A 25,072-nucleotide genomic window follows, 5' to 3' on the forward strand; every position below is an offset into this window, starting at 1 on the left:
AAACATCCAAAGTTATTTATGATGTAATCGGGACAGTATATATACTGGGTATATAGTTGATATACGGGGTATATATTTGATATACCCCTGATATATGAATGGATAATGTCCCGTGAATAACCTAAAGGGTCTATAGTATATGGATAAAGCTGGGTACCTTATCTTGGCAACACTATGGATACGGCCCACTCTGTAAAGGTTACAGACGACTCGATCCAGGTCGTTCGTGTGGAGACATGCGAGTGGGGGTATCCTATACAATGAGTTTGTATAAGACCGGACCGCGAAATAGGCAATCTTTAGGTGTAACACCGTTAACTAATAGATTGCTATTTCTTAGAATGACCAGGCAACTCATTCTCAATCCTGAGTGAGTTATGGACTCCTGCTCGTGAGGGCTCGTCCTTTGATCTATATGGGTAAGAGTGGCCCGAGTCGCCGACCCAACATTCCTACCATTTTGGGGACGAGACCGAGTGAGGAGCTGGAAACATAACTTCACAATATGGAATTCACTCCTCCCCGACTTTAGGGGAGTAGATGAGTGTTCCCTTAAATACTGACTCCGGGACTTGAACAAGGGGCCCCACCCTCTCATTGGCCGAGAGGGACTTCCGGTTATTGGTTGGACCATAACCGGGTTGTTCATTAGAGGAGCAGTGGTGTTTAAGGAGTAAGATGTAACTCAGGGGTAAAATGGTAATTTGACCCAACTTGAGTTACGAACACTCGTGAAGGATTGACTCGTCATGAATGGTCATGTATCCATGGACACGAAAACATTATGCAGTGAGAAGAGTGCAACTGCGGGTCTTTAGTGGAATGACCCGTAGTTAACGAATCTAGATTAACTCGGTCAATGAGTTTGATCGATTAATCTTGCATCGTTGGAGCTTCGGATCTGTAGGTCCATTAGGTCCCCTTGCTAGCTCATAACGGGTAATACGAGGATCAAGTTTTTGGATGAATTTGAATTGTTCAAATTACTTAAGGAATTATATGTATATTGATACATTATAATATATAGTTAATTATAAATTAAAACTATATATTATGAGAGAAACTATTTGAATGAGATTCAAATAAAATTAATATGAATAAGATTCATATTAAAACTATACGTTAAAAATAATGTGCATAAGTTGTACATTAGAACTATAGGTTATACGAGAAAATGTTATAGAATATGATTCTATTTTTGTGATAAATAATTAAGTGTTAATTATGTATTTGATTTATATATATATATATATTATTAATATTAATAATATTAAACTCCCCTGCAAAATTGCAAGGGAGTGGGAGGTTAGTGTGATGTGGGGAGTTGCCCCACGTCATCACTTCTGTTTTGTTTTTGCAATTCTACAAAAACATAGAACGATGAAGAAGAACCTCACCCATTTTCTCTCAATCAAGAAGAATTCTCTCAAGCTCTCCCTCTCGTTCCAAAGGATTGCTCCTACCAGCACGATCCCGAGACCCAAGAGGATAGCGAGGAAGACACAGTGGTGGTGTTCGAGGGAAACTCGTTGAAGAAACGTTCTTCAAAGGTTCGAATTTCCCCAGTATTTTTCTTCTGTAAAATTCGATTTTGTATCCCAAAAATCAGCAATGAAAATCCGCTTCCGCTCCGGGATTCACATCCCTTCAGTTACCAATGAGAAGCCTCCTAAGGATGGCTGGATGGCCAAGCTGTAGATCATCAGCTGAATTTTCTGTGTAGATTTTATGTTATGTTTCATTCGTTCTTTTTACTTTGGGTCGAGCCATATATACTTTAACCCTCATTTTAATGAATGTGTTTTCAGCTTTATTCTTGGTTTTTATTATTCCTTAGTAACTTAAAAATTTACAAGTCCTATAAGTTTTAATTGAAGATCAAGTCAAGTAGAGCATTTGCTCTTATCACTTTAAAGGACTAGGTCTCTGGGCTTGACTCTAGGATTTTATAGTTAGCCAACTGAAGTTTGGAAGCTTATCTTTTTCTTGCAATATATCAATCGAGGTTGAAACGAAGGGCTTCATAATTCTCGCCAAGGTTGAGGTCTTCCACCCGAACGGTAAGCATTTTTTTCTTAACGTGTACTGTTGCTTCCGATTCGAAGGCTAGCGCGAAAGGTGTCTTGTTGGATGAACTTGTGTGTGGTTGTTTGGAAAGACCATAATACTTATAGTAGCTCTTTCGCCCATTTTCCTTTACGATCTTCAAGCCTAAGTTTCAATCTTCACTTAATTTCTCGTTGATGGTCTTTACCTGACCATTGCCTTATGGTTGCGTAGAGGATAAGCTTGAATGCTTGATTATGAGCTTTGAACAAAACTCGTTGAACTTGAGTTATTAAACTACTTGTCATTGTCTGAAACAATGGAATGTGGTATGCCAAGCCAACATACAATGTTGGTCCAAACGAAGCTCGTAATCTTCACTTATGTTATTATTGTCAACAGTTCGACCTCTGCCTATTTGGTGAAGTAATCCACTGTTGTTGGGTGTGTTGCTCTAAACTCGTAGTTTGTAAATTTATTTGGTAACAAATGTATATTCAATAAAGTTTTATTCAATAAATTTGTTGTTGAATTCATAGCATTGCATTGTCCAAAATCCAATAAACTAAACATCCAAGGTTATTTTCATGTAATCGGGACAGTATATATATTGGGTATATTGATTACGCTTGTTTACATGCGTAAAAAGAAGGTTTTAGATGCTGTTTTTACAATGTTTCAGCTTTGTTTCGGATTTTTCTCGATCGTTTGAGTTCCAATTCATGCAAAATTCATATATTATGGTTTGTGGTTGGCTTATATTGTATTTATGATATTTTAGGACCATTTGGGAGTGCAAATTAATCAAAAGAAGCAAAAAGACGGAAAAACTTACATGGGAGGCGCCAGGCGCCTGGGAAGCCTGCAGAAAAACAGGTTTTCTTCCAACTTTGCCCTTAATGAAACGCGTCTTCCAATGCGTTTTGGTGGTTCCAACCGATGCATACGTGTAGAAGAAGTGTTCCACTATCAGTTTGAGCACGATTTGGTCAGTCAAAAGAGTTGGAAATGGGTGATTCACCATCGTTTTAGGACCTACCTAACCAATTCTGCACAGCTATAAATTCCAGCAACTTCTCCACCAAAATCATCAAGTCTTGCTTCCTTCTCTTGATCATTTTTAGTGTTTCTTTGTTGCTTTCTAAGTACTTTTGAGTTGCTTTCATTAGTTACTTTTGGTTTTTAAATCTCGAGCACTTTACATTCCTTTATTGAGCTTTGTTTTGTTTCCATTTGTACTTAGTCATTTTCTACTTATTCAAATATATAAAAATCCAGCACTTTGCTTATCTTCCCTTTGCCTTTACTTTATTTTTAGTTAAGAGAGTTGTGTTTTTGGAGGAAAGAGCACGTGACACTCCCCCTTGCTTGAAAGAGAAGGGCGAAGCTCTCAATCCCGATAAAAACTCTCCGTTAGTTAACTTTTGTTTTTCACACATGCATTGCACATTCAACCATTTTACTTGCTGTATTTTCTTCAATATGTCTTTCTAAATTCCCGTCTCTAGCCCGGTTATGGATAGTTAGCCTTTTATGTCTAAAAAGGGTTGCTAAGAAGTAGTGTTTTTGCTTTCCATTCATTGCTCAACATGTTTTCCCAAAAAGTTAGGATTTAGAGAAGGCCACTGTAAGTCTTAACAAGTCAATACTGAAAAGGTTGCTTATTTGCATTGTTGAGTGGTTAAACCGAGGAGAGGAGCGCCTTAGACATAAGGGTTCCGCTTAAGTAGCCTAGACATAGGACCTTAACCCGAGGTTGCGACTATTTCCATCCTAAAACTAAGATATATCTCATAATAGACATATTAGGGAATGTCTTAGGACTTTGAACTTGCTTAGACATAAGTAAAGTGAGAAGCGTAGTCGTTAGTTTCTAAAGTAAAATGCATATTATCCTTAGCATGTCCTTGATTCTTTGTTGGCTAACTTGAAGTAAATCGGGCTAGGTTTTATCATTATAAGTCCAAATCCCAAATCCAAAACCATTATTTGTGACCACTTCCCATTTTACAAGAATCACTCATTTCAACATTCACTATTCTTTAAAACTTCAGAGTTTGGAAATTATTTAGAAGTCCTTGAGGATCGATACTTGGATACTCCATCCATTTTATATTACTCTGACAGGTGTGCGCTTGCATCTATATAATTGTTACCACGCTTAGCGCGTGCGTTCAGCAAAAACGCCCAGTCATATATATTTGATATACTAGGTATATATTTGATATACCCCTGATATACAAGGTAAATATTTGATATACCCCTAATATACGAGTGGATAATGTCCCGTGAATAACCTAAAGGGTCCATAGTATATGGATAAGGCTGGGTACCTTATCCTGGCAACACTATGGATACGGCCCACTTTGTAAATGTTACAGACGATTCGATCAAGGTCGTTCGTGTGGAGACATGCGAGTGGGGGTATCTTATACAATGAGTTTGTATAAGACTGGACTGCGAAATAGACAATCTTTAGATGTAACGTCATTGAATAACAGATTGCTATTTCATAGGATGACCAGACAACTCATTCTCAATCCTGAGTGAGTTATGGACTCCTACTCGTGAGGGCTCGTCCTTTGATCTGTATGGGTGAGAGTGGCCCGAGTTGCTGACTTAATATTCCTACCATTTTGGGGACGAGACCGAGTGGGGAGCTGGGAACATAACTTCACAAGATGGAATTCACTCCTCCCCAACTTTAGGGGTGTACTGCCCCGAGTCCCTCAGGTTAGTTAGTCTCGAATCGGGAGATTTTTATTTTTATTTTTTTATTTATTTTTTTAAATTAAACTCTAATTAAATTTATATTTATCGGGCTCCGTGTGGTTGGTTTTGTCTTAAGTTGGGATGAGTTTCTTTTGCTTTTGGGCTTGGTTATGTTGGGTTTTTTTTTTGTTTAGTTTGGTTTTTAAAACAAAGGAAAAGTAAAAGAAAAGGGAAAAAGAAGGAAAACAAAAAGAAACCCTAGCACCCAAGTTCTCTTTCTCTTCCTTCTTGCCCTAGCCACCCACCTCTCTTCTTATTCTTGTTCACCGGCGACGGCACCACTCCGGCGGCGGACGACTCCTCACGCAGCAGCGCACGGGGTAGCAGCAACTCCGACGTCCCTCTCTGCGGCGGTGCGACGAGATTTCAGCCCCCACCCGCGTTGTTGAACGGGTCTGTTGGAGTTCGACGGCCGGCGACCACATCCCGCGACGGCGAGTTCGTAACAGCAGCAGCGGCGGCCGGCAACCCATCCAGCGGTGGCGCGACTTCAACCCGACGTCCCGACGATCCATAACAGCGGCGGCGCGACCTTCTCCTCGGCGGCATTCGAGCAGCAGCGGCGGCGACTTAGTTTCTGGTGTCCCACGGCGTCGCTCCCTCCTACACGACCACATCGGCGCTGGCGCACGGCAGGTGGAGCAAACCCACAATTTTTCAGCGACGTTTGACGCTTACTCATCGTTGTTGAAGCCCGATTTAGGCTACCCACACCTTCGCGAGCTAGATCTAGGTGACCCACACCTATACGAAGTCGGTTTTGGTGGTAATGAGTCATTTGAACCCTTTTAGAATTGATTTTGAAGGCTGAATAGTGTACGTAATTTGCTGTATTTTTTCTGTTTTAGTGCTTAGGTATGAGATCGACGCAAAACTTAAGGGCGCGGTTGTGAGTAAGTAGACAAGGGGCGTGTGTGTGCGTTAATGTGTGTCGAATGGCCTCTAATATGCTGTTTTTGTGATGTTCGATATTATTTTTGATACGCTGATGTGTTAGGTAGCTCTCGGTTGTGGTAATCTATATACTTAGAGTGTTGTTGAATATTTGTCGGTGATAATGGTGTAAACTCTGCTTTGCTAAACTGCTGAGAATTGCTGTGGGGATGTTGTTGTCTGAATATGCATGAATTGTTCGGCGTGTTTCGTGTGTTTATTACATCTAGCAATGCTTATTGAATATTGATGTTGGATATTAAGTGTTTTTGGTGAACTGTGTTGGGCTCTAATTGTTTAAAATTTGTTTGGTTATGCTTTGTTGTGACAAAACTCAGAGTGGAGCTGTTGTTAAGAAATGTTATATTGTGAAAGCATGATTGGTTTATCATTTCATCATTAGAATGTTGTTTATGTTGTGGAAGCATGCTGAATTGTGTTGGTGAGCTGAAAGCCGCATGAGTCATGGCTTAAGAAAGTATACAGTAACACTCTGGTGAGAGTTGGATTCTTGGAGAAAGTGAATGGGTGAGTGTCAGGGCCTCGGGTATAAATGGTCGGGAGCTGATACGTCACTAATTGAGTATTGAGGCCTCGGGTAAAAATGGTCGAGGGTCGATGCGAAGAGTCCTTTGGAAGGAAAGCTATTGGGGCCTTGGGTAAAAATGGTCAAGGTCCGATAGATGGTGAAGTCATCGGGGCCTTGGGTAAAAATGGTCGAGGGCCGATGCGGTAGTGTCGGGGCTCTGGGTAAAAATGGTCAGGGGCCGACTCTACTCGAAGAAGTTAACTGTGGAGGGCTAGGATAGTTGTGATAAGCTTAGAGGTACTCGAGATGTTAGAGAAACTCGAGGTTGGTAGTTAATGTGTTATTGGTTGTGGTTGTCACCGAATTTTATAGAATGTGCCTATGTTTGGTTGTATAATGTGATGAAGAGCATGACTATGAATGTTTTCATGATTTTGTTGAGCATGATGTGTGCGAGTGTTGGTGAGGGCTACTTACGGAGTATATTTATATACTCACCCCCCTCTGCAATTATTGTTTCAGGTGAAGGATTTGTTGGTGACCATGGTGATGAGACGGAGGAGACATGACGAGCGAGGACCATAAGCTGCGTAGTTACCTTTGCTTAGCTTAAGTTTAGTTGGTTAAGACCCTTTGTTTGGTCGATAAACTATCTGATCTTATCTGAATAATTGGGAGGTTCCCACTTATTGTTTATTTTATTTCGAGACAGGTGTTTACTTTAGTTTTCTTCCATTCATTGAGTTTTGCCTAGTTGGAATAATAAATTTGCCTCGTGAGGTTGTCCACGGATGTTGTTGATTGATATTCTATGGAATTGATTTATTGTTAAATTGATGAGAGGTGAAGCTTGATTATATAATTATTGCACAGGGAGTTGACATCTCGTCTTTGGGGTTAAGTTTAAACAGTTGGGTAGTTAATGTGACCTAGAAGCGTGTGGGAAATTCTGGGTCGTTACAAGGGGAGTAGATGAGTGTTCTCTTAAATGCTGACTCCGAGACTTGAACAAGGGGCCCCACCCTCTCATTGGCCCGAGAGAGATTTCCGGTTATTGGTTGGACCATAATAGGGTTGTTCATTAGAGGAACAGTGGTATTTAACGAGTAAGATGTAACTCAAAGGTAAAACGGTAATTTGACCCAATTTGAGTTACGAGCAGTCATGAAGGATTGACTTGTCATTAATAGTCGTATATCCGTAGACACGAAAACATTCTGCAGTGAGAAGAGTGCAACTGTGGGTCTTTAGTGGAGTGACCCGTAGTTAACAAATGTTGATACATTATAATATATAGTTAATTCTAAATTAAAACTATATATTATGAGAGAAATTATTTGAATGAGATTCAAATAAAATTAATATGAATAATATTCATATTAAAACTATAGGTTAAAAATAATGTGCATAAGATGTACATTACGACTATAGGTTGTACGAGAGATATGCATTTGAATAAGATTCAAATATATGGGTTCCCCTGTATTTCATTTTTGCACACCTTTAATTTTGTTTCTCAAAATTGATGAACAAAGATCCGCTTCTGCTCCGAGATTCAGATCCCATCAACTGCAAGTACGAGAAATTTGGTCAACCTTTCCCAAGAGGTAAGGAGCTAATTAGGTTTGTAACACCCCGCGTGCTCTGACTCGTTGATTTTAAGATATAAATAGTGCCTTTCGATTTTTCCCAAATCTAGTAATTTTAATTCTTGGATTTTATAATTTTGGAGTTCTAATTTTAGGTAAATTAGAATTAAGTTCGTCGGATTAAGAGAAATTAAGTTTCCAAAATTTTGAGAGAGATTTTATTTCGATCTTAATTCAAGGTTTTGGAAATCTAATTTTCTCTTTTCAGACTTTACTTTATTCTTGGGTTTTAGAGTTAAAGTTAATTAACTTATTTTGGGTTGTTGTAGGATTTACTTTAATTAATAAAATGTAATTTGAAACTTCTTGTTCTTGTTTTTGGGCCGGTGGTTTTATTTAGTTGGACGTCTTTCAAAATTTGAGAATTTAGTTTATTGGTTTTAAAACAAGGTTAGTAAATAAATAAAAGAAAACAAAAACAAAGGAAACTAAAAGAAAAATAAAACAACGAACCCTAGGTCCCTATCTTCTTCTTCTTATTCAACCCCCAGTCGTCGCATCCCGCCCCTTTGTTTTCCGGCGACTGCAGCGTCATCGATGGCCTCTACGAGCGACTATGTTCTCGGATCGACGTCGGTGCAACACGAGCAACATCGGTGCGACCTATGGATTACAACGTTTTGGCCTGCTACGGTCCCCCTCGAACGACCCAGCTCTCCGGTGGCGCTTCTTCTCGACAGACCGGGCACGACGCGACCTCCCTCCAGCGAAGGTCAACCTTCATCCGGCGACGTCCATGTTGTTGCCAATATGCCCAATGCCCAGATCTGCATCAGATCTAACGAAATCAGGACCAGCAGCATTTCTGGAGACACTCCTCCCCGTGCACGGCGATTTTTGACGTCTACGAGTATTCTGACGAGATCCCGACGATGGCGTAACTCCTTCCACGGCAAGCACACCTTCGACGAACAAGAAATACCCACAATATAGCTTTCTGGTGACCCTGAGCTCAGATTTACGATGCCAGTGGGTTTGGTGACGTTTCCCAGCCTACCGACAACGTTCGGTGTTGACCCACACCTGTTTGAAGCTTGATTCTTGATACCCACTTGTGTTCGAAGCCAAATCCATGATACCCAACCCCTTCGGCATCCTTTCGACACTTGCCGACACTCAATCGAAGGTTTATTCGAGTTACCCATTCCTTTTTAGCATTGTTCCAGCAAGTCCAAAACTTTTCGAACTCAGTTTTGAATAGCCAAGCTCATTCGACATCGACCCACTCTTAACCCGAGAGATTTTAGTGTGTTAGTAGGTAACAAATCACCTAAAGCTTGGTTTCTATTAATTTAAGTGTTTCCTATGGATTCCTAATGCAAATGTAATCTCGTTTGTTTTAGGGAATCCTTCGGCAAGCTTAGTAGTGTTAGGGTCATTGTTGTAAGTAGTTTCTTACTGAGGGATTGTTTGTTTTGTGTTGTTATGAACGAAATGTTTGTTTGTGTGCCTATGAATGTTGTTGTATGATTGCTTGCAGTTGATACTACTTGATACATATTGGTTGTGTTATGATTAATATGAAACCTTTTTCAGTGTTGGATGCGTTTCTGGATACATGTCGGCTACGTCTCTTTTATGAATTTTTTACGCTGTGGTGTGTAAAGTATGCTGAATGTTGAGAGAAAGGTGTACTTGTGATGTTGGATGGCCATGTCCGGATGATAGTGGCATATGTCTCGTGTATAATGCATGTTGCACTGTTGTGAGATAATTTCTGCATGGGTCACGACTCAGAAGCATGTAGGATTGTGGTGAGAGTTTCGGGATATAATGAAGTGTGTGGATGAGTAACAGGGTCAGAGGGTTGGTACGTCACTAGTTGGGTATCGAGACTCTTGGTGCAAAGGTTAGGGATCGATACCCCAACTTGGTAGAGATGAGTGTCGAGGCTCCAGGTACAAAGGTCGGGGCTCGACACGGTGATTCTAATTCTTGAATTACTATTGGGTCTTGATGTGGTGACGGTTAAGGACCAATACGTTGAGTAGTCGTTGATACCTTGGGGATAAATGTCAAGGGTCGATGCACAGTTCAAGTCCTTGGGGATAAATGGAATGGTCGAACGCCAAGCCTTTATAGATGAGTGTTGGGCTTTGGGGATAAATGACAAGGGCCGATACGATTCGAGGAGTTAGACTTGGAAGACTAACATAATGTGATAGGTTAGAAGTTGCTTGGAGGCCAAGGACCAATACATTGAGTTGTAGTTGTGGCCTTGGGGATAAATGTCAAAGTCCAACACCGAGCACTGTAGAGAAGTGTTGATGCCTTGGCTACGTGACGTCAGGGGTCGATACGACTCAAGGAGTAAGTTGTGGAGGAATCAAGAAAGAGAATTAGTGAGTCAAGATGTGAGGTTGAGTTTGGCATGTATGGTACATGTTTAGTTAAACTTATGCATACACTGCTTCTTGTAATATGTTTCTTTTATTTAAGGCTTGAGATTAATGATAAGCATGATGTGTTGATTCTTTGATAAGCATGACACGTTGTTTCCTTGATAAGCATGTTGTTTGTGCGTGACCCTTCAGATAAAGGTTACTTACTGGGTACCGTGGTTGTACTCATCCCTCTTCCCCCCCCCCCCCCCCCAGTTTTGCAGGTATCGAGCTAACTCTTGGAATGGTGATGGCAAAGAGGAGACTTGATGAGAGTGACCATTTAACACTGCGTTGTTAAGTTTCAATTTGAATAGGATAGTTATAGTTGTTTATTGTAGCTTGAGTCTGTTATAAGATTAATAAATTGGTTTGTTAAGTTCCTTTTTTAAGGGATGTTTTAGGATTGACAGTTCGTTATTCTTGAGAACATTAATTTTGTTTAGCTACTTGAACTATGGTGCTGTAATCTATAGAAGATATTTATCAGTATAATACGTTTGTTCAAGTTGAACTTGAGTTAGTTTTTGCTTCGCTGCTATTTGAGAAAGTTAGATTTGTGTAGTGGATGGTTTATGATTAGTGAAGATTTCATTGAGAAATTTTATAAGGTTAGATTGTTATTAAATTATTAACTGTGAAGAATTTTAGTTTGTTAGAACTTTAGTGTTGTTTGGTTTCTTTAGTGCAAGTTTTTGTAAGTGTTATTATTCAGAGTAGCGCAGTGGAAGCGTGGTGAGAATTTGTTATAATTTGTATTCCAAGTGGTTTAATTCTCTGGTACGAGCAAGACTTTTTAGGTGGCTTTTAGTAATGGTCCCTGTTGGGATGTTGAAAATCTTGGGGCGTTACAAGGTCAATCCTTATTGAACGACAGGCAAAGGGCTGGAGAATGGCATAAGTAGATTGGGGGTAGTTGAGCGAATTCGTGAACCGTTAACACATATTACACCTTCAAGCAAAGTCTTTATGTTATGATTAAAAATCGGCCAGTAGTATCCATGCCGAATTATTTTTCGCTGCCATAGGTCAACCCACGAGTGATTATTGTAGATTTCTTCGTGAACTTCTAGAACAACATAATCTACTTTTGTTGGATCAAGACATCTCAAGGAGGGAGAATCTACGCTGGTATAGTTTTCCATCACGAATGATGTAATGGGCACGATCGAGCTTCCTTACTTTAACTATGCCTTGTAGTGGATTGCCTTTAATAAATGCCATGATAGGTTCATAAAAAGAAGTCTGAACTTCATAGTTCATTAGGTCGAGCACTGACTATAGACAAAATATTTAGTATCTCCACCAGAACTGACCTCACTAATTATGTCTCATAGACGGCTGCTAGCTTTGCGAGGGCATCAGTCTTCAAGTTTTTCGACACGATGATTTGGCATATGCTGTACTGCTTGAACTCGATAAGGAGCTCCTTGACTTTGCTCACATACTTCTCCATGTTGTTGTCCTTAGCTTGGTATTGCTCATTAATCTAGTTCACTATGAGTTATGAGTCGCTCAAAACTAGAAGGTGAGATGAAGGCCGAAAAGAATAGCTTCATCATCTACTTAATTATTCGAAGCTAAAAAGTTAAAGCGGAGGTCATACTTAAATCTAATACCATCTGGTGCTAATAGTAGTATGCCAACTCTACAACCGTTGTCATTGGATATAAGTCGTCCACGAATATGATCCATTATTTGTGAACGTAAGGTTTTTCTCCAGTTGAAAGCGTTAGCTAGACGATAAAGTCTACTACGACCTGTTCTTTAACAACAGTCATCGGCTTTAAGCTTATGTCATACTCACATAGCTTGAGTGCCCACTTAATCAACCTTTCAAAGGTTTTTGGCTGCAAAAACACTTGCCGAAGAGAAAAGTTAGTTATAACAGCCACTAAACAGGTTGGAAATATGAGCGAAGACACTAAGCTTATGTGACGAGTGCGAGAGCAAGCTTCTCAATGCATGGATACCGTGTTTCGGCATCTATCTTGGCTTTTCTAGTATAGTAGATCAAGTTTTGACAACCTTATTCGTCCTTCATCAAGGTCGAGCCCACTACCTTTTCAGATAGCTAAATACAATATGAGCTTGTCACCTGGTATATTCTTATATAGAAGTCTCTATTGAGCGTGACACGAATATGTTAAGGGCTACTATCAGCTCATTCAAGTATTAAAGTTGCTTGAGATTGTTTGAGGGTTACATGTCTAACATGACTTAGATCTTCTCTTGATTGGTTTCAATCCCTCGTTTATTCACCATGAAGCCGATGAACTTTCCAGAAGATACCTCAAAGGTACATTTGGTTGGATTAAGTTTCATTTGATATCGTTAAAGAACGTCAAATGCTTATGTTAGGTTAACTATGTGTGAGCTTATAGTCGGGCGTGGTTATTTTTTACTTTGTTGTACCGAGAGTACGCGCGTCCATGAAGTTCAATAGCTTTTGTCGGACGGTTGCGTGTACAAGCTTATCTATGCACGGAAGGGGAAAGTTATTCTTAGGGCACACTTTGTTGAGACTCATAAAGTCTATACACACCCTCTATTATCCATTTGATTTTTTTTAACTAATATAACATTACATGGCCTACAATGATGTATTCGGCTTTATGAAGTTTGTTCACTCCCCATATAATTATTGCACTACTCTCACTATTTATTGTTTAACAGGTCGGATGGAGGGGTCAATGTTGAGGCGGTGAACTATTTTGCAGATCGATACACGACATATCTTCGTGAAACTGAGTGAACGCATCGACATTTACTTCTATGAAGTGGATTAGCTCATCTCGGTCAGTGGCTTCCAGCTTTGTGCCAATTCTTAATTGCTTCTAGGGTTTGAGTAATGGCACAAGCTCAAACTCTTATACTTGCATACCTTAGTTATGAGCATAAGTGTCTTCCTTTAGCTCGGTCGACTCAGTAAAGGTTGCGCATGTTACTCAACCTTTGAGGGTGTACGTGTAACATTCCGTTGAGATCTTATGCTCTCCTCAAACAAGGTCAACTCCATTTGTAATTGAGTATTTTCAGTACTTGATGCACTGTTGAGGGAATGGTTCACAAGGAGTGAATTATAGGTCAGCCAAAGATGGAATTATAAACCGACTTGTCATCAATGACCACGAACTTAGAAACCTTCATTACTTAGGTGTAGCCTTGGCCAAGGGTGATGGGCAGTTATATGCAGCCTTCCACCATAACACTTTCTCCAGCAAAACCAACCAAAGAGTTGGGCTTTTCCTTCGTCGAGCTCTGCCCCATCCGACTACCATATTAGTTGTGAGAGAGAGGACATTGGTAGAATCCCCACCATCTACCAAGACTTGCCGAACTACGATCACTACTACAAATTTGGCCCTTGTTGACGCTGAGATTTTTTATTTAGTTGACACTTTTTAAAAAATAAAACATCAATAAAAGTTTAATGTTGACTTTCAAATAAATTATTTTGTAAAAAAATACGTTTATTGACGGTTATAAAACGTTAACTTACGTCTATGTTAATTAAAAGCGAAGTCAACCTAATCGAATGGTTTCTAAAAAAACCTTGAGTTGGATTAAAATGGGAACGAGTTAGGTTCATGAACCCTTTAATTTTTTATAAATTAAAATTTTGAATTTTGGATAGTAATTTTTTAATTAAAAGTTATGTTCTGAACATTTGGATTTTTTTTTTTAAATTAGATTCTTGCCCATCTTTTTAAGAATATTAATTGAAAATTTTAGAAATAAAATAAAAAAAAAGACCACAATTTTTCTCAATAAAACGAAATAAACTTATGACATATATATATATATATATATATATTTTATAAAAGTAAAATAAAAATCTATTAAAGTAACAACAGTGCATATCAAACTCCAGACGTGGAGGATTCCACTGACACGCCTAAAGCCAACAAACCAAGAAGGCTTTTAGATATTACGAAGAATAATGTTAGTATATTAATTTCTTTGTCATTCTAACTAAATCAAATTTAATCAAACGGCTTGTTTTGCTTGCTTTCCTCCCTGCTCGCAAAAAACATATTCTTTTCTCCCTCGCGCCATTTTCTTCTACCGTTATCTTCCTCTTATTTGCGCCTTGTTCTTCCTCTTCCTCGCGTGGTCGTCTTCCTTTTCCTCCGGCGTCCTCTATGCTTTCAGGTAGTTCCTTGAGTTCATCTGCTCAGTGTCAGCAAATCTTTTAAAGTTTTCTTAATGACACTAGAGAGGTTCGAGAGAAGTAATGATCATAATGAAAAATTTAGAAGAAAAGAAATGGGTGGCGGTGAATATGGTTACTCGAACAATCGATTATCTAACTCTACTTTGTGTTTGGGTGTTTTTCTCTGTTTTATTTTATCTTCACAGCTATGGTGGATGTGTATTGATACTTGGATTCTGTACAAATCGTTTGGAATTTCATCTTCTCATGTTCTTGTGTTATTACAGTAGAGAGTAACTTAAACTTTGCTCATTTTATTAACGAGTATAAGGCCACTATATATAGACCTTGTAAACTGATAGTTACAGAATAAGGAAGTTACAGAATGTAACAAATTAACTTACTACATATTTGTAAATCCTAACACTCCCCCTCAATATGAGAGGTGGATATTCAATACACCCATCTTGGATAACAAAAAAGAAAAGGATTTACAAGGTAAAGGTTTGGTAAAAAGATCTGCCAGTTGAAGATCAAACCAAACCGGCATGAGTTTGACAAAGCCATCAACAACCTTATCCTGAACAAAGTGACAATCGAACTCAATATGTTCAGTGTACTAATGAAAGGAAGGATTGGAAGCAATATGGATAGCAGCCTTATTGTCACAAAAAAGTAGAGCTGGAGGTTGAAAAGGAACATGTAAGTCCTTCAACAAGTGAGTAAGCCAAATAATCTCACTAATGGTGGCAGCAAGGGCACGATATTCGGCCTCAGCAGAAGGACGGGAGATGATTGTTTGCTTTTTATCCCTCCAAGAGATAAGGCTATCACCCAAGAATATACAAAAACCAGTAGTGGACTTTTTCGAGTCTAAACAAGAGGCCCAATCAGCATCACAAAAGGCCTTAATCTGAAATGATGAAGAACAAGGCAAAAAAATGCCTTCACTAGAGCTCCCCTTCAAATACCGAAGAAGATAAAAAGCTGCAGCAAGATGAGAGCGGCAAGGCTGCGAAAAAAATTGACTGAGACGATGGACAGCAAACGTAATATCCGACCTTGAAATAGTAAGATAAAGAAGTCTGTCAGAAGTCTGCCAACAATGCGACGATACTGAGATGGATCATATAAAAGGTCACCATCAGAAGCAAAAAGCTTCATGTTAGGGTCCATGGGCAATGAAGTGGGTTTGGAGGCCAACAACCCAGCATCTTCAACCAACTGGAGAGCATAATGCCGCTAAGAAAGAAAAAGCCATTTCGAAGACTGAGCTAACTCAAGACCCAGAAAATATCTCAAATAACCCAAGTCTTTGAGCTTAAAAACAACATTTAGATGAACCTTCAAGTTAGTAATAATGGAGATAGAGGCACCGGTAATGATAATGTCATCCATATATACTAATAAGGCAATAAAAGAGTCACCAGAACCACGCACAAAAAGAGAATAATGAGATTTAGCTTGACAAAATCCAAGAAGTAATAAAGCCTGAGAAAATTTGTCAAACCACTATCTTGATACCTACTTAAGACCATATATAGACTTGTGCAAACAACATACTAGACGCTCCCCTTAGATGCAACCACATTGTGTTTATACCCCAATGGAAGATCCATATATACTTCTTCAACCAAATCTCCATGAAAAAAGGCATTGTTCACATCTAACTGTATAAGGGGCCCATGAAGAGAAACCGCTAAACTGAGTAATACTTTGACAGTGACCAATTTTGCCACGGGAGAAAAGGTTTCAATATAATCGAGGCCTTCCTGCTATGTGTAACTTTAGCCACCAAGCGTGCTTTATAACGTTTGATTAAGCCATCAAAGTTATGTTTGATCTTATAGACCCACTTACAACCAATAGAGTGATGGTTTGGAGGTAAGGGAACTATAGACAAAGCATGGTTACCATCCATGGCCTGTAACTCAACCTGCAGTCCTTCACGCCATTGAGGACGAGGAGTAGCCTGATGATAAAAGGATGGCTCTATTTGTGCAAAAACAATAAGAACAAACTGTTTATAAGAGGGAGATGATCGATAGTAAGAGAGATTTTTGCAGGGGATACTTGGTCATAGAAGTAGACGGATCAGTAGAGTGAGCCAAGTTTCAGTGATAATCTCGCAGATATGAGGGGCGTTGAGTATGCCATGAAGAACGGTGAAGTGGAGTAGCAAGAGGCATATCAGTAGGAGTTGTGGTGTGAGAAGCAGTCTCAGGGGAAGCATTCTGATGGATATCAGGGGAAATGGTAGAATAAATGCCATTGTTATCATCAGCACTATGAGCACTATGATCAATTGAATGAGAAACATCAGAATGACTAACCTCAGCAATAGCATCAATACCATGTGTAGCAACAGAACCGAAAGACCCATTGACATCAATAGGACTAGCAATATCAATAGTACCATTGGGCATAACAGAAGCAATATCAGAAGAATGTGGCTGATTTAGTCCAGAAAAATTAAAGGATCGAGGTAAAAATGCTATGAATTAAACAATAAATTAATTGAATATAAATTTGTTTTTACATAAATACAAACTATGAGTTAAGGGCAATACACCCAACAAACTCCCACTTGATCTGAACTTGGGTGGGGTGTACATAATCATAAAGGAAGGGAAAATACAATAATGTAGGGCATACACTATACCCATTACATTTCTCCCACTTGCCCTAGACTAATCGTACAATGCTCGTAGACCTAAACTCTCTAGATCGCCCTCAAACACTTTAGCCATGAGTACCTTCGTAAAAGGATCAGCAATGTTGTGATCCGAAGTGATCTTTGTGACGATCACATCCCATTGTTCCACTCTCTCCCGTATTAGGTGATACTTCCTTTCTGTGTGCTTTCCTCTCTTCTTCGCCAAACTACTGCTCATCTGTTAAGAGTGAACACTGACCCCAACGTAGATTTCCTTGAATCCTTGCCTGTTTTGAAGTCAGAGTCAATGTATCCTATAAGGGTCAAATTCTTAGAGTCATACACGAGCTTGTAGTCCCTCGTTCTCCTAAGATACTTGAGGAGTCCCTTAACAGCAGTCCAGTGATCATATCCTAGGTTGGATTTGAAGGGATGTGAATCCCGAGCGGAAGCAGACCATCGTTCTTGATTTTTGAGAAACAAAACCAAAACTTACAAAATTGAAAACACAGGGGAAAAACTTGTTTTTCCTTATCTTTGAAGAACACTTTTTCAATTTGATTTCCTACGAACACCACCAAAGAGTCTTCCTTGCTATCCTCTTGGATCTCGGGATCGTGCTTGTGGGAGCACTTCTTTGGAATGAAGGGAGAATTTAGAGAGATTCAATGTTGATTGAGAGAGAAAAAAATGTCAGAGACCTCCTCTGTTCTTCTTGTGTTTCAACATAACAGATGTGTGACGTGGGGAACCCACGTCAACACTAACCCCCACTCCCCTGCAATTAAGCAGGGGAGTAATTTATTTAATTTAATATTAATCAAATTAATATAAATACTAAATATATATAATTAATTAATTATTTATTTTTCTAATTAACAATTAATTAATCAATTAAGTATATATATATATATATAAATATATATTTAATTAACACTTAATTATTTATCATAAAAATAGAATCATATTCTATAGCATTTTCTCTCGTATAACTCATAGTTGTAATGTAAATCTTATGCACATTATTTTTAACCTATAGTTTTAATATGAATCTTATTCATATTAATTTTATTTGAATCTCATTCAAATAATTTCTCTCAATAATATATAGTTTTAATTTAGAATTAACTATATATTATAATGTATTAATATACATTTAATCCTTTGATAAATTTTAACAGTTCAAATTCTTCCAAAAACTTGATCCTTGTTTTACCCGTTATGAGCTAGCAAGGAGACATAATGGACTTACAGGTCAGAAGCTCCAACGATACGAGATTAATCGATCAAACTCATTGACCGAGTTAATAAACATTCGTTAACTACGGGTGATTCCACTAAAGACCCGCAGTTGCACTCTTCTCACTATAGAATGTTTTCGTGTCCACGGATATTCGACCATAAATGACAAGTAAATCCTTCACGAGTGCTCACAACTGAAGTTGGGTCAAATTACCGTTTTACCCCTGAGTTACATCTTACTTCTTAAATACCACTGCTCCTATAATGAACAACCCGGTTATGGTCGACCAATAACCGGAAGTCCCTCTCGGGCCAATGAGAAGGTGGGGCCCCTTGTTCAAGTCCCAGAGTCAGCATTTAAGAGAACACCCATCTACTCCCCTAAAGTCGGGAAGGAGTGAATTCCAATTTGTGAAGTTATGTTCACAACTCTCCACTCGGTCTCGTCCCCAAAATGGTAGGAATATTGAGTTGACAACTTGGGCCACTCTCACCCTACATATTAAAGGACGAGCCCTCACGGGCAAGAGTCCATATCTCACTCAGGATTGAGAATGAGTTGCCTGGTCATTCTAAGAAACAGCAATCTCTTAGTTAACGGTGTTACATCTAAAGATTGGCTATTTCGTGGTCCGGTCTTATACAAACTCATTGTATAGGATGCCCCCACTCGCATGTCTCTACACGAACGACCTGGATCGAGTCGTCTGTAACCTTTACAGAGTGGGCCGTATCCATAGTGTTGCCAGGATAAGGTATCCAGCCTTATCCATATACTATAGACCCTTTAGGTTATTCACGAGACATTATCCAATTGTATATCTGGGGTATATAAAACATATACCTCGTATATCAGGGGTATATCAAATATATATCCAATATATCAAATATATACCCAGTATATATACTGTCCTGATTACATGAAACAACCTTGGATGTTTAGTTTATTGGATTTTGGACAATGCAATGCTATGAATTCAGCAACAAATTTATTGAATAAAACTTTATTAAATATACATTTGTTTTTACAGAAAATACAAACTACGAGTTTAGGGCAACAAACTACCGCTTGAACTAAACTCGAGTGGGGTGTACATTATCATAAAGCAAAGGGAAAATATAATAAACTAGGGCATATACTATACCCATTACATTTCTCCCACTTGCCCTAGACTAACTGTACAATGCTCGTAGACCTAGACTTTCTAGATAGCCCTCAAACACTTTAGCCGTGAGTGCGTTCGTAAAAGAATCGACAATGTTGTGCTCCGAAGCTATTTTTGTGACGATCACATTTCCTCATTGCACTATCTCCCGTATAAGATGGTACTTCCTTTCGATGTGTTTGCCTCTCTTGTGGCTTCGAGGTTCTTTAGAATTAGCCACAACACCACTGTTATCACAATAAAGTGTGATGGGGAAGTTCATGTTTGGAACGACTTCCAAATCTGTCAAGAACTTTCTAAGCCAAACTGCCTCTTTTGCTGCTTCACAAGCTGCAACATACTCAGCCTTTATGATGGAGTCTGCGATGCATCCTTGTTTGATGCTTTGCCAAACTACCGCCATCCGTTAAGAGTGAATACTAACCCCGACGCTGATTTCCTTGAATCATTGTCTGTTTGGAAGTCATAGTTAGTGTATCCTGTAAGGATCAAATCCTTAGCGCCATACACGAGCTTGTAATCCCTCGTTCTCCTAAGATACTTGAGGATTCCCTTAACAGCAGTCCGGTGATCATATCATGGGTTTGATTGGTACCTACTAACCATCCCTATTGCATAGCAAATGTCAGCCTTAGTGCACAGCATAACGTACATTAGGCTGCCCACTACTAAAGCATAGGGTATACGTCTCATATCCTCAACCTCTTGAGGTGTCTCAAGGCATTGTTCCTTAGACAGATGAATTCCATGCCTGAAGGGTAATAAGCCTTTTTTGGAATTCTGCATCGAATATCGAACAAGCATCTTGTTGATATAAGTTGCTTGACACAGAGCTAACATTTTGTTCTTGCGATCCCTTAGAATTTGGATCCCAAGAACATACTGAGCTTCTCCCAAATCCTTCATTTGAAACTCAGTCACTAGCCACTTCTTTATGTTAGTGAGGTATCTTACATCATTCAAAATGAGTAGGATATCATCCACGTACAACACTAAGAAGGCTACAGTGTTGTTGACGACCTTCTCGTATACACAAGGCTCATCAACGTTTTGGTCAAAACCATAAGATTTGATCGTAGTATCGAACCTTATGTTCCAAGATCGAGATGCTTGTTTCAGTCCATATATATAGACCGTTTAAGCTTGCAAACCTTTTGCTCTTGACCTTGAGCTATGAACCCTTCGGGTTGAGACATATAAATACTTTCTTCAAGATTGCCATTCAGAAGAGCAGTCTGGACGTCCATTTGCCATATCTCATAGTCATAATATGTGGCAATGGAAAAAAGTATTCTAATGGACTTAAGCATAGCTATAGGGGAAAAAGTTTCTTCATACTCCACCCCTTCCCTTTGTGTGTAGCCTTTTGCCACAAGTCTCGCCTTATAGGTTTGTACTTTTCCTTATAGATCCATTTGCACCCTATGGGTTTTACCCCGTCAGGTTGATCTACAAGTTCCCAAACGGAATTGAAGTACATCGACTCCATTTCCAGGTCCATTGCTTTGACCCATTTGTCCTTGTCAGTATCTTCCATTGCCTTTTTGTAGGTCAATGGATCCTCGACGCCGTCATCAGGTATGGCAACTTTGGTTTCACTTAAACCCACGTAGCGGTCAGGTTGTGACACAATCCTCCCACTACGTCGAGGCACCCTCAATACTTGAGGTGGATGTGACTGACGTGATGTACTTGCTTCATCAACAATTCTTGTTGTAGTGCCAATTTGATCAACAACTCTTGTTATCGTGTTTGTAGCCTCTTTGGAAATCTCGTTAATCACTATCTTACTCCGTGGTTTATGATCTCGAACGTGGTCTTCTTCCAAGAAAGTGGCATTTGTCGATACAAACACTCTGTTTTCTTGAGGATCGAAGAAGAAACCACCTCTCGTCTCTTTAGAGTAACCTACGAATAGGCATACTTTTAAACGATGCTTAAGTTTCCTTCGGTTAGTCATGAGCACGTGTGCCGGGCATCCCCAAATACAGAAATGATGTAAACTAGCTTTATGACCCTTCCATAGCTCAAAGGGTGTTTCAGAAACACTCTTTGATGGAACTACGTTCATAATATAAACCGCAGTCTCCACTACGTAACCCCAAAACGAGTTATGCAATTGAGCATAGCTCATCATTGATCGAACCATGTCCAATAGGGTTCTGTTTCTCCTTTCTGATACACCGTTTTGTTAAGGTGTACCAGGAGCTGAGAGTTGGGATGTGATTCCATGTTGTATCATATAGTCATGGAATCTCAAGTCCATATACTCTCCACCCCGATCAGATAGAAGTGTTTTAATGGTTTTACCTAATTGATTTTCAACTTTAGTCTTGTACTCCTTGGACTTTTCAAGGGCTTCAGACTTATGTTGCATTAGGTATAAATAATCATACCTTGAATAATCATCTATAAAAGAGATGAAGTATTCATACCCTCATCGAGCTTTAACATTCATCGGACCACAAAGGTCTGAATGTATAAGTTCTAAGCGCTCTTTGGCTCTATAACCTTTTCCAGTAAAAGATCTTTTAGTCATCTTGCCTTCAAGACAAGACTCACATGGTGGTAAAGAATCGTCTTGTAACTCACTTAGAATGCCATTCTTAACCAACCTCTCAATCCTATTGAGATTAATGTGACCTAATCTTAAGTGTCAATGATAGATATTTTCTTTTGAGAAACTTTTTGCCTTTTATTTTGGGTTCTAGCATTTTGAAACAACTCGGTATTTAAATGTAACGCCTCCAAATTTTGATAACTTACATTTGAACATTACTAAACCTACGTGCTCCAAATTGCCTCCCAAAGCATAAAGACGACTAAACGAACCTAGAAATTTCAGCTTTTCATTTGCTCAAGTTAAACCTGTGAACACTTTACTTTTCAAATGGACTAAACAGTTTGTCCTTCACGGACAAACAACACCTAACTTTCCGGTTTAAGTCAAACAAAGCCAAAAAAAGTAAATAATGATAGACAAACAACCTATCCAATAGAAGCATAACCCTACAAAATAATAACAAATCAACTAAGTAAATAAAAACCACCACTCTTCCACTGCGCCACTCTGATAATAACACCACAACCAAAACGATTAATCCATGCTTCAATCTAAAAAAGTTAGTGAATCCAACAGCATTAAACATATTCCCTAAGCTTCTCAATGAAGCCAATGACATAATCTTTACAGGAGTCCATACTTAAAAGAAAAGTCATCTAAAACATTATACCAACCCCATGAACTTTACACAAGTCGACACTCAAAACATAAGAAATGAACTAAATCATCAAGACTTCTAAAGACCTATTTTAGACAAGTTAAAACTAAACGGAAGCTAGTTATGGTCATTCTTCTCGAGTCTCTACCGTACCATCACCATAAATCTGATCTTCACCTGAAATCAATAATTGTAGGGGGGGTGAGTATTAAGAATACTCCGTAAGTAGCCCTCTCTAACTACACACAAGCGACATGCTCAGCATAAGATATTCATTATGAAATATTACCCTAGCATCCATGCATCAATAAATCATAACACTCATTAATCCACACATTACAATCCAAGTAACCCCAACCACAAGCGCCCGCGAGTAGCCCTCACTAACTATACACAAATCCACATGCTCGTAATCACATCAATCATCAAAATGCAATAACTAAGAATCATGCATAGCTAGGTCATAACAATTAGTCAACACACACACAAGCATCCAAAATATCAAGACTTTCGTAACTTCTTCCTCAAGTCCCATCTATGTCTAGCTCCTTCAAGCTACTTCTACCCATCCCACCATGTTAGTCCTCCAAGTCTCACTTCTTCGAATCATATCGACCCTTGCTATTTATCCCCAAGGTCTCAACACTCCTCTAAAGAAGCTTTGTGTTCAACCTTGACATTTATCCCCAAGGTTTCGATCTATGCATCTAACACATCACACCATGTTAGTCCTCCAAGTCTAACTCTTCGAATCATATCTACCCTTGCTATTTATCCACAAGGTTCCGACACTCCTCTACAGAAGCTTGGTGTTCAACTTTGACATTTATCCCGAAGGTTTCGAACTATGCGTCGATCATTGACATTTATCCCCAAGGTGTCAATGACTACTTAGTGTATTGGTCCTTGATCGCCACCACGTCAAGACCCAATACTCATCATCAAATAGACTCATCATGCTGACCCCCGACCTTTTGTACCCGGAGCCTCGACACTCATCTCTACCAAGACTGGCCTATCAACCCCCGACCTTTTGCACTCGGAGCCTCGATACCCAGTAGTGACGTACCAGCCCTGGCCATTTGCCACCAAGGCTATGTATTTCTCCATTCACTTTTCATTTAAGGATAAACCACACATTCAGCTCTCAGCCTCCTGGTAAGACTCTATCCCGTGACTTTCAAGCCACGTACCATAAGGTCTCCAGTAATGAAATCATTAGTCCTGTCTACCACTTAAGACAACTGACAACAAACAAAACAACCAGTCTTTCCTATCACTTCAAATAAATCACAACTAATCTCTTCAAGGCATCGACAAGTCATTTACACTTCTATTCACAACACCATTTTTAATATGCTTTTCATTCATACAAGGAGAGAAATAATTACACAGTTCTCAAACTAGAAAGTAAATGTCTCCTAACAGTTACCATGTCTCAGTAATCATAAAGCTAGCACATACATCTAGATTCAGAACATGCATTCGATCACCCAACATAACCACTTCCAACAATTTTTAATCAGAAACCACCAACTGCATCCAACGATCATGACTCAACACATTTACATAATATATAGGAACACAATAAGATGCAAAGCCAACCGTATCTATCAGAATTTCTCCAACAATGACCCACAACTATAGATATAAATGACACATGATTCATATTAGAATGCAACAATAAACCATTCCAATAACACAACACAACGCGCACACGTACCATTGGTACTACTTATAACAAAGTCCCAAGCGCTACTAAGCTCGTCGAAGGGTTCCTGAATCCAAAAGCAAACCAAACTTTGATTAGAGTTCATGTTAGAAACACTTAGTTTGCATCGAAACTAAGTTTAGATTATCTGTTACCTATTATCTCACCATAAAACCTCTTAGGTTAGGAGTGGGTCGACGCCGAGGATGTTCTGACTCTAAAATTTGACTTCGAATGGCCTTAGGTTTGCTGAACCGATGTCAAAAACTGATTGGTAACACATATTTGGGTCCGATTGCAGGTGGGTCAATGCCGAACCAATGCTGTAAGGACTGGGTATCATGAATCAAGCTCCGGTTATGTGTGGGTAATTGTCTAACGTTGCCGGAAAGGAGCAAACACCACAAATCGGAGTTGTTCGTGGTCATTGGAACACCCACGGTCGTGGGTCGCCAGATATGAGCTAAGAACACGTAATCCGCCGCGTGTAGGATGAAATCTCGCCGATGGAACGCCGTCAACGACCACCGGAAGGGGTTTTCGAAGTCGCGCCACAACTGAACACACTGTGCCGCTGCTGGGGTATAGATTGTTGGAGAGCTCACGGGTG

The 25,072-nt window shown here is 39.3% G+C and overlaps 1 long non-coding RNA gene across 1 annotated transcript; it reads left to right on the forward strand.

The window, feature by feature from the left end:
* The first annotated feature begins 8,274 nt into the window (after positions 1-8,274).
* On the forward strand, positions 8,275-10,833 carry LOC148209087 (uncharacterized). The gene is made up of 2 exons (XR_015787033.1): positions 8,275-9,187; positions 10,527-10,833. It is a non-coding gene; the product is annotated as an uncharacterized LOC148209087 (long non-coding RNA).
* The last annotated feature ends 14,239 nt before the right edge of the window (positions 10,834-25,072 follow it).

Source organism: Momordica charantia (assembly GCF_013281855.1).
Source record: "Momordica charantia cultivar OHB3-1 chromosome 9 unlocalized genomic scaffold, Mcharantia_2.0 BLBB01000009.1, whole genome shotgun sequence".
Taxonomy (NCBI): domain Eukaryota; kingdom Viridiplantae; phylum Streptophyta; class Magnoliopsida; order Cucurbitales; family Cucurbitaceae; genus Momordica; species Momordica charantia.